Here is an 11,486-nt window from a genome sequence, read left to right as displayed (position 1 = left end):
ACTCAGGACCTCAGAACCCGTGGCCTTATAATCACGTCACTAGATCCATGATGCTGTTCTATAATGAGGCATGGTGAGAATATATATTACTTTGTATACTTGGTGCTTCATCCCGAAAACAAATATTTTATTAGTTTTTATGACATTATTCTTATATTTACACGGTCCGGCTTAGAAGAAGTCTGCAATTATAAAATTTGATTGTTTTTACGAAGGTTTTTAAGAATGTGTAGTCGGTTGATTATTTCATTTTTACCGTTCTCGACACAAGGTTATTTATATATATGTATATATGGTAAGGATTACAAAAGAAAAGTAATTTTCTCGAAGAACAATATAACAACTGAAAAGTATAGAAATTATAAAGAAAGTATTTAAGTTACGGATTAACAGAACAATGGCGCTGGTCTTCTTGAATGTATCTCAAGTCTTTTATTAAATTTTGCTGTGGAACACAGAATAGTTTACATTAGAATGGGTATGAGCCTTCAGCGTTAATAATATGGACGGTGTACGTAAGTACATTACAAATAGGATATTTATTAATCAGTATTGTATCAGTATTGTATTTTCTTGAAAGTTATTAAGTCATATTGGCTTGGAAAAGTCGTGTCGGTGTAACGCGTCCCGTGTGCTCTTAACCACTGTGCTAACTCGGTACACAAATATATAATATTTTACAATTTACCATACGTTTTCGTAATATCTTGCATCGATTCTGTCTAACCATCGTGGAATTGTATCCGCAATCTTCGTATAAGTTTCACATTCTATACACTGGACCATGTATTTTTATTACACCCGTTTTTATTATATTTGTTTAATAGTATGGACTATTATTGCTTTTTTGATCATGTGTTATTATAGCAAAAGCCTAAAATAGCTGTTATTTAGAGAAATGTTATGTAATCATTTAACGAAAACATTGAGGTCGCGAGCTAGTTAGAATACAACCTTTATATTTACACCCAACCCACACACATGTACTTGACTTATAAATATATTACTTTTCCTTTTCAATTATATATATAACTGGAAAAAAACATATTTGTCATATACCGTCGATGTAGTCGGCCATGAAGATGATGTCACGTTAAATGTAAATAAGCAAGCATGTCTGTCTATCTGTTACGTTATTTATCGATAGAAAAGACATCGAGTGAGTAAATATCTAACGCACTAATTCCAAGAAAACAAAATTGCTTCTGATTGCTATTTTCGATACCATTTCTAAAAGTTAACTCTGTTCTGAAGTCAAATAGATCAGGATCGTCATTCGTATAAACGATTGGTAGTGCATTGAAAAATTTACTTCGTCGGATGCGGAGTGGTCTATTGTACCCGATTGTAGACTTGGAAACTGATAGAGAGGACGTATGAACTGCTAGATGAGTCTGTCTGTAACTGTAATGAAGATTAGTGTCTATTTTATTACATACTTAGATATTTACTTTGTTTCAGTGGCTATCCGGACTGTGTGTTCAGTAACAGTAACAGAATGTGAATGTCCCACTGCTGGGCTAAGGTCTTCACTCCCTTTTTTTGAGGAGAAGGTTTAGACTAAGTTCATAATATTTTAATTAATACCTATTAATAAATTGACTGCCTAGTTGGTTTGATCTCTAAAGCCACATATCACGAGGTCCTGGGTTCAATCTTCAAGTCGGGCCAAAAAAATTTAATTGGGTTTTTTGTCAAAGATTCTCAGTAGCAGCCTGGAGTATGGAAGTTCAAAATGTGTACCCCACGCCTCGGTATTATAATAGTTGCTCCTGACATCATTATCGTCATGATTAAATGAAAAATGAAAAACTAATTAAAATCTTGTGTAAAAAAATAAACAAGGTTTATTACACAATAAAATATACACATATACTTTTTTATTTATTTACTGGTGGTAGGGCTTTGTGCAAGCCCGTCTGGGTAGGTACCACCCACTCATCAGATATTCTACCGCAAAACAGCAATACTTGATATTGTTGTGTTCCGGTTTGAAAGGTGAGTGAGCCAGTGTAATTACAGGCACAAGGGACATAAAATCTTAGTTCCCAAGGTTGGTGGCGCATTGGCTATAAGCGATGGTTGACATTTCTTACAATGCCAATGTCTAAGGGCGTTTGGTGACCACTTACCATCAGGTGGCCCATATGCTCGTCCACCTTCCTATTCTATAAAAAAAAAATATATATACATAGATGATAAAAACAGTTTCGACCTAAATTTTACGTCTATTGCATCAGAGACGCAAGGATCGTAAGGAGCAGCAAAAAATATTAGTGTCTTAAGTTGATATTTTATACCATCCTTTTTCATATTGTTTTAATAAGTGTACAAAATATTGAAGAACCACATAAAATAAATAAATAAAAAATCATGTCGTACAATCCTTGATAGCCATGCAGGACATTAAAATTAGATTATATATGAAAATCATGTATGTACTGTAATGAATAAGAGTAACTACGGTGTTTCTCGTAGCCTAAATCTTGTTACAACGACGATTGACGTTTGAGGATTCAAAAGTGCTGTAGGAGTAGTTTTCTCCCGTTAGATTCATTCCGAATCAGTAATATCTTTCATTAACATTCAATTGAATCCTTTTAGGCTCTCAAGACTTATTGAATTTATTTTATTTTTAAGCTTAACTTTTTATTTTTAACTTATTATTAAACTTTATTTTACAAGATTATATTAAATTGACATCAATATATATTTAATCCCTTCGTAATATACTGGTGGTAGGGCTTTGTGCAAGCCCGTCTGGGTAGGTACCACCCACTCATCAGATATTCTACCGCAAAACAGCAATACTTGATATTGTTGTGTTCCGGTTTGAAAGGTGAGTGAGCCAGTGTAATTACAGGCACAAGGGACATAAAATCTTAGTTCCCAAGGTTGGTGGCGCATTGGCTATGAGCGATGGTTGACATTTCTTACAATGCCAATGTCTAAGGGCGTTTGGTGACCACTTACCATCAGGTGGCCCATATGCTCGTCCACCTTCCTATTCTATAAAAAAAAAAAAAAAGGATTCTACTTAATAGAATCTTCGAGACAATGAAAAAGATGTCTGTGTGTTCCGTCTGCCAGTTCCGCAGTATATCAATAAAATATCTACTGTATTGTCTGAATATCAACGAACACAAACTCAACGCTTTTTCATCGTCTATACATGTAAATAAATGGTCGTATCTAGTAATATATATTCTTGAATTTTATACAAGTCTCTAAGTCCTATTCAATGATGCTGACAAAGCGCTACTTAAAAAGCATTGTAGAGAGTATAACTTCAGGATGCAGCACGGAATATATCCGGTAACGAGCTGTCGAAACTTTACCGAAGGGAATTTCATGACGTGAAGATTACGTACCGATATCCAGCCTTCTGACTTCTCCCTGATATCCATTAATTAGGATTGTGAATATCATCGGGGTTGAACTTGTACGAGGAAGTTGCTACCATAAAGTGACAGTGTGTAAATGTCCCACAGTTGGGCTAAGACGTTCTTTCCTTTTGAGTTGTTATGGGGTTTTTTTTTAATTATTTTTTTTTACCGCTGAAAGTAAGATGAATTATAAACACAATTTGGTAGTGCTTCGGTTTCGGAAGATTCACGTGTTCTAACTTTTGGACCAAATCGGCTCTAATGCAATAAATAACAAATAATAATATAACTAGTACATACAATTAAAAATCAAATTATTGCATAGGTATCGGAGAGTTAGTAAAAGAAAATAACCCAATGGCACGGAAAATTGGCGGTTCGTGTCGATATAAAGATAACGTCGTATTTACGTGTTTGGGTAAAACTTTTTCGGTTTCTTAGATGTCCAAGCATGTCAAATATTACAACATTTATTTTGCTATCAGTTAATAAAAGTTGCATGTACCATAAATGACATATATGACATTTTTGAGTTTGTTAGCGATACAGAACGCTTTAAATCGATATACAATTTAAACACGTCCAATATGAATAAATATGACAGAATTTTTGAATATGTTCAAACATTACGTCAGCTTCTAAAGCACTTTAAATAATAAATATCAACAATTTCCTCTACAAATAACACATGTTTAATCTGTACCGCCTAGACGTTAAATATTAATACTGCTCAACTTGTAATGATACCGCAAATCGTACTTATTCTGAATACTATGTTATGACATGATTAAAAAATAGCTTAAACACTTATATCTCGCTACTACATTTAAAGCTTAAGGTTTTTTAAATTGGTATTTTTTTTGTGTATAAATAGAGCCGAAATGGCCTTGTAGGTAGGACGTGTAGATTTTAACCGTAGTCTGTAGGTTGAAATTCGAGCATGAGCTCGAGATTTTTTTTTTACTATTATTATTGTTATATATCCACAATGCAGTCCGCTGCTTTTGTTATATTGCCTATTGATTTATGTCATTTTAATATGCCTGTATGGTATTTATTTCCAGGATGAATAATAGTCTTAATTCTATGATTACAAATTGATTATTGGCAAATGACGCACCTGGTGAGTGGTCAACGCCCATACCAATACATACATACATTACGAATGCGTCATTAACCTCGGTAATTAATATATTATATACCTTGCGCCTCTAGTTACACTGGGTAATTTACTCTTAAAACCGGAACACAGGAACACTAATGATTGCCTTTTTTGCCGTTTTCTTTCTTGATAATGATAAATTTTCGTTTAAAAACATATTTATTGGTCCAGAATAATCCTTCTGAGATGTAAGATCCACATTTGCAGCATCTACATGCATCATGTAGCGTCTCGTCCTGATTTCAGATTCCCTCGGGCAAGCGATTTCTTCTCGTTTGTTCAACGCAGTCTAATACAGACGTATTGCTTACTTTAAGAATAATAAAGTTATTATATCTTGTACAGTTAGAAAAACATATACAATCGGATATTTAAATATATAATATATTGTCAACATTAGATTTATTGTTTTTATTAGTATTTTTATATTTGTTTTGTTATCTGTTATAGTGTTTTCATAACTGAAATTATATGAAAAACATTATGTATTGTGTATAATATTGTTTTTTGTTCGAAGACGCCGCAGAACGCCAGGTGAGAATTGTTGTTATTTTTGGCTAATTGAGATTTTGTTTTCATTTTTTTTATGTTGATAAAAGATGAATTTGTTTTATCTATATTTTTTATTTATTAGAAAGCCAACGTTATATGCGTATATAAACGTAGCATTACAAAGTATATACCAATTATAAGCTAATTTGACATGCAAATAAAAGTTATGCTCACTTAGGTATACTCTAATTGACGAAAAAAAAATCTTTAACTTGTATAACATATCACTTAATAAAATCCTGTAAAGTTGAAAAGGTCGTAAGTAAATAATTACATGTTATTAAGATCGTATCACTTAAGATCATAAAAATTATAGTGTCAGATGGTAGCTACCCATCTTTTGATGATTTTAAAAAAGTGTCAGAAGAACACCACTTCATTTATATTTAAAATACATTTAATTATAGAAAAGGAAATTTTCCAAAAGTGTTTCCATGTTTTCCATGTCCAAATACGAAGTCAATACTTTATTTAACATTACTTTGTCAACTAAGATGTTATGTCCTTTGTGCTCACTGGCTCACTCATCCTTCAAATATTGTTAAGAATTCCTCACAGGCATTTATGAACCTATCATTTAAGTTTGTTATTTCGTAAATACGACGATTGTTTCTTTTAACAAAAATATATAATAAGCCGGAACACAAATATACTTACTATTGCAGTTCGGTGGTAGAATATGTGATAAGTGGACGTGTTTCTACCATAAATTGGTAAAGAAAAATCTCAAACCTTTCGAATCTTCGAAAGAAATTTATCATTAGGTCCACGTTGACATTAAAAACGTTGACATTGGGCCAATTCTACTAACATAATGTCACGTTATCGCAATCGAATCGAAGCATTGCCGTTTATCCGTTTTTCTATTCGTAAATTTTGGCACAAAAGCTACCAAATAAGTTTGGTTTCGACACAACGGTATATTTTAACATCATATCGGTTCGGTTCCGATCCGAATAAACACCATATATGTCTTTCGTATCCAATATTTGCCTCGAGTCCCATATGTATTTCTTTAACTAATGGTATTGTGTGCATTTCTACTAAACCACATTCAAGTTTCCTTATTCCGTTAAGATGAAAGTTCTGCTGTGGTTTGTTGAGTGACGGGGTATGTTTAATTAAACAACGTAGCAAGTTCGCAAGCAAATATACTTAACTGAATTTAATAGAACAATGCAGTGTTTGATGCATAATTTTAAGCCATTAGGGAACTTTGACTTCAATATATTAATATTTTGTATAGATGTATAGTTTCTGATATTTTTTATACTTAAGTTTTTTTTTATGTTATATGAAGTGGACGGGCAAATGGGCCTGATGTTACATGGTCCTTATTGCCCATTCCTTATATCACTAATGCACCATCAACCTTAAGAAAGAAGATGGCTGGCTGTCTCACTGGCTCACTCATCCTTTAAACCGGAACGCAACAATACGAAGATTGCTGTTTAGCGGTAGAATACCCTCGTCTGACTGAATAAGGTGCATAAGTAATGGCTTTATGCTCTTTCTAAGACAGATCAATGTAACCCTGTCTCCCAGTTTCAAGTTACTAGTGAGATTTTCTAGACAGAAAAATTCAACAACTTTTCACATTTAGTAGATTTTATAACCTAATGAAGAGGTTATAATGCCAGTTACATTAACTTTACTTTATGAACAATATTTTCGAAAATCGATTTTTGCATCATCATGATACTTGGTATTGTTGCGTTCCGGTTTAATGGCTGAGTGAGCCAGTGTAATTACAGGTACATGGGACATAACATCGTAGTTCCCAAGGTTGGTGGCGCATTGGCGATGTAAGCGATGGATGACATTTCTTACAATACCAATGTCTATGGGTGTTGGTGACTTACCATCAGGTGGCCCATATGCTCGTCCACCTACCTATACTTTAAAAAAAATATTTTGAAGTTTTTTTTTAATTAAATTAATTTAGAAGTAAAATGAAAATAACACTAATGTACCTTTACACATTACTCAGCGTTCAGTCGGTCTCGCCATAATTGCTCACACTTCCATAATCGTCTCCAATTTTAAGACTATTTCACACGAACACTAGCATAATATATACACGTACAGAAAACTACTACATATACAGTATATTATTTAAATACAACTCTACTTTTAAAGCCATCTCATTATGATAATTTAGCGCCATAACTTTTTCGTTGATTTCAAAACGTTCCCAAAGGCTCTGCTCTCTGAATTTGCATGCATTTGCATATAAATAAGACTAAATACCTCCGAGTGATGTATAACCCGCTTCACATGTGTGCGGCATAAATAAATAATTGTATGTAATTAGCTAAAAGGAGGAGATAATTTAAATAAGTAAATTGGAATAACAATATTTAACTAGCCAGACGGTTTGGCTTCTTGGAAATGTATTTTCAGGATCATTATTAGGGTGTAAAAACTAATTCAATTTTTTTTTATTACTTGTGGCTGCCATTCGCAATATATGGACATATGAAGCATAAGTGAGTGAGTTAACTACTAGCACTATTCGACTATTCGCTATTTTGTCGCTATCATCAGATTAAACAACAACAAAAACACGATCAAAAATAATTCAGACGTAGCACCAATAGGTATACGTATTTCAAGAAGCATAGCAGTATATTTGAAAAAAAAACTTAAACAATATACATAAAACTTACAACAGATGACGCAGCAAGTTTCGGAGAATCTTATAGAATATAATTCGCAATTTTACCCGGTTTTAAGTTGAGCTATTGATGTAACAAGTTCTGTCTGTCATATCAAAACACAGTCCAAACTAGGGGAGTTAGCACCATGAAAATTTGCATATGGGTTCCTCTTGCGTAGTAGGTTAGCAATAAGGAAGAATTTTTGAAAATTTTATCGCAAATTACAACAGGTGTAAAGGGGATGAAAATTTGAATTAAATGATTTAATTCCCTGATCGCATTCCCTAAGTTCCTAAGCTTTATAAGATAATATACTGCCATATATATATAAATATATGTTCTTTAATCGGATTATAGGATTGATCGGTATATTGTCGTGTATTTGGGGGTCATTCTACGTGGTTTTATACAGGTTGTTTCGTATTAATGTACATTTTTTTTTGTTATGATGTAGGTAAGTGCACGGGCAAATGAGCCACCTTATGGTAAGTGGTTACCGCCAATAGACATTGGTGATGTAAGAAATATTAACCGCCTATACCTTAACGACCTTAGGACCCATGTTATATCCCTTGTGCCTGTAGTTACACTGGCTCACTCGCTCTTCAAACCGGAATACTATGTATTACTGTTCAATGGTAGAATATCTGATGTTCCTATCCAGAAGTTTGCACAAAGCCTTACTAATATTTTCATTTATTTCAATCAATACGAACATTTTTATCATATTTTACAGAATTATTTCAAAGAAAATCTCTTAAAATTGTAATAGTGAAAATCTAATCTATTAAATCAGTTCCCTCACTGTTATCTCTTCATAAATTCACTTACCGACACAGATACGCAAACCTGTTACAGTATTATTAAATTATATTTGCTTGTAACGTTTCGCAAACACCATGTACATTCATATATCGTACAGTGGATTCAGGAATTATACGTAATCTACATTTGAATTTCAAATCTCGGAGAAGTTCTGTATCTTATATAGTAACTTAACTAAAGTCACAGTTGACCCAAGGGATCTGACGTCATTGTTTGAAAATGATAAATTTACTTTCAAGTTCTATTTAATAGTTTGAAAATCGAATGACATTAAAATACAGATAAACAAATCTTCGGTTAAGATTCACGTGTTCTAATTTATCACTCAATAGCGGAAAACATAAATTATAACAAGTACACTATTTATTTCCTTACTCATATAATTTGATGGGATGGCAATCCGACCGAAATCTGCTAAGTTACAAACTTTAGGCTACTGATAATGTTTTGACTGAAAATCCCAATTACTTTTTATTTGTATTTGTAAGGAGAATCACTTCAAAGATTCAAAAGGCCCAGGATCTTGTATACAAATCACGATACTTTTTAATATAACTAAAGATAAAACGATCGTTTCAAATTGTTTGGATATTTCTATAATACTCTCTGCTTAAAACGTTTTCAGTTATTCAAGTCATCCCCTCGTGACTGTTTTTCCCAAAAACGTCAAACGCATTTTTTCTGTAATAAATGTACAAACGAAATTCTGCCCTCAATTTATTTTAAATTACCTATTCGAAAATTCGGACAGCGTTCGATTTTCAAATGAACAGGACGAAAATAATACCATCAATATACTGCGTTTGATCTGATGTGGCATTCTAAATTTGAATCTGGCCAGACGATTGGTTTCCGCACCTGCAATGAACATTTGTGTATGTGTTTTGTGATGTTGTAGTACATTGATGGCTATGTATGAAATGTTTAATAATTTCTTATAGGAAACCAGCAATGTTTGGTTTATAAATGGAAACATCTGCTTTATTCCAGGTTGCAGAGTACAGGTTCGTGAACTCGTTAGTGCGTATTGTCAACATATGGTGAGGATGACTTTGAAAAGAAAAAATATTAGAAATGGTATCATGGTATGGTATGGTATGTTAATTGGCACCCACACATATTGCAGTTAAATTATACGATGAAAGATTACGAAGAAACATAAAAACTGAATCAAAAAATTTAAAAAAAAAAGAACAGATTTAATAATTCCTTAAACTTTAAATAATTAAAACCCTAAATGTAAAACCAACAAAAAAATCTAATACGCAAATAAAATAAATATGGTCAAATAAATATAAATAAACGCTGTATTCTGTTAGTATCTATGATATAGGCATGGTCCCAATAGGTAATCCATTCAGTACCTAGTAGTAATGTGTGTGACACCTAGCTCTGTGATTGTCAGTGGTCGTAGTGGTACAATAATATAAATGTTCAATAAAAAAGTATAATAATAGATAATACACATATATTACATTACATTTACTGCATATTTATTTTTATTTATTTATTTGAAAATATGACTTTGACAATTTTACTTTCAACGCATCTAAAAGGTCTTAACTCCCATAATCCAAACCGTTAAGCCATTTCTAAAATTATCCAATTCTAAGGACGAAAATATTCTCAATGTATTGGAGAAAAATACATTTCATACGTTAGAACGTGAAAGGCTTTACTATTTCTAGATTTGTGTTTGTTTTCTTTGAACTTCGATTTTCAAAAAATACTATACGATGTATATGTTGCAGAATGTCCGTTGTCGGTGTTCTTTTTTCAAATTTCGATTGATTCGATTCGACACGTTATTTTGTTATAGGATTGGCTAAGCAATGTTGACACTTTTATTTAAATGGGACAACCATCAGTTGACACAATGTCACATGAAAAAATTATATTAAATAATATTTTACCACGGTAAATGTTCTAGTAATTACAAGTAGTCTCAGCATGCGTTACACAAGAAATATTAGCTTAAAGGTGACTGCCTCATTGGTCTAGTGGCTTGATATAAGGCCGCAGACCCGGAGTTAGTTAAGTTATTGGGTTTTTCTGTCAAAAAAATTCTCAGTAGCAGGCCGGAGTGTGGAAGTTGGAAATGTTTACACTCCCGTGCCTCGGAAAGCACGTAAAGCCGTTGGTCCTGCGCCCGAACTCTTTCCGGTCGTGTCGGATTGCCGTCCCATCGGATTATGAGAGTTAGGGAATAGAGAGTGCACCTGTGTTTGCGCACACACTTGTGCACTATAATATCTCCTGCTTAGTTGGCTAATCTCTCTTGAGATTGGCCGCCGTGGCCGAAATCGGTCTGGAGGACATTATTATTATTATTATTATTAGATTAAAGGTAAACATTAATGAATTACATATAGGTATGTGAATAAAAACTCATAGAAATATATTTTTAGTGAAGTTTATTATTAGTATTTATAATATAAACATAGTGACTCATAGGATAAATTCAAGAGTAATTAATGCACAATTTTTTAAATGTAAGTTCTCAAGAACGTTAGGTTTAAACGCTCCACTGAACCGCTATAAAATGCTACAAAAGTTTACCAAAAACAGTTGATTTTGATGTATTTTATAAATATAAGTACTTTAATGCCGATTTAGCCGAAATGGCCTAGTGGTTAGAACGCGGGAATCGTTCGAATCGTAGGAACCTATGATCGTGGGTTCAAACCCGGGCAAGCACCACTGAATTTTCATGTGCTTAATTTGTAATTATAATTCATCTCGTGCTTGACGGTGAAGGAAAATATGGTGAGGAAACCTGCATGTGTCTAATTTCATTGAAATTCTGCCACATGTGTATTCTACCAACCCGCATTGGAGCAGCGTGGTGGAATAAGCTCCAAACCTTCTTCTCAAAAGGAAAGGAAAGGCCTTACCCCAGCA

The sequence above is a fragment of the Nymphalis io genome, chromosome 23 (assembly GCF_905147045.1).
Source record: "Nymphalis io chromosome 23, ilAglIoxx1.1, whole genome shotgun sequence".
Lineage (NCBI taxonomy): Eukaryota > Metazoa > Arthropoda > Insecta > Lepidoptera > Nymphalidae > Nymphalis > Nymphalis io.
This window is presented reverse-complemented; position numbering follows the sequence as displayed.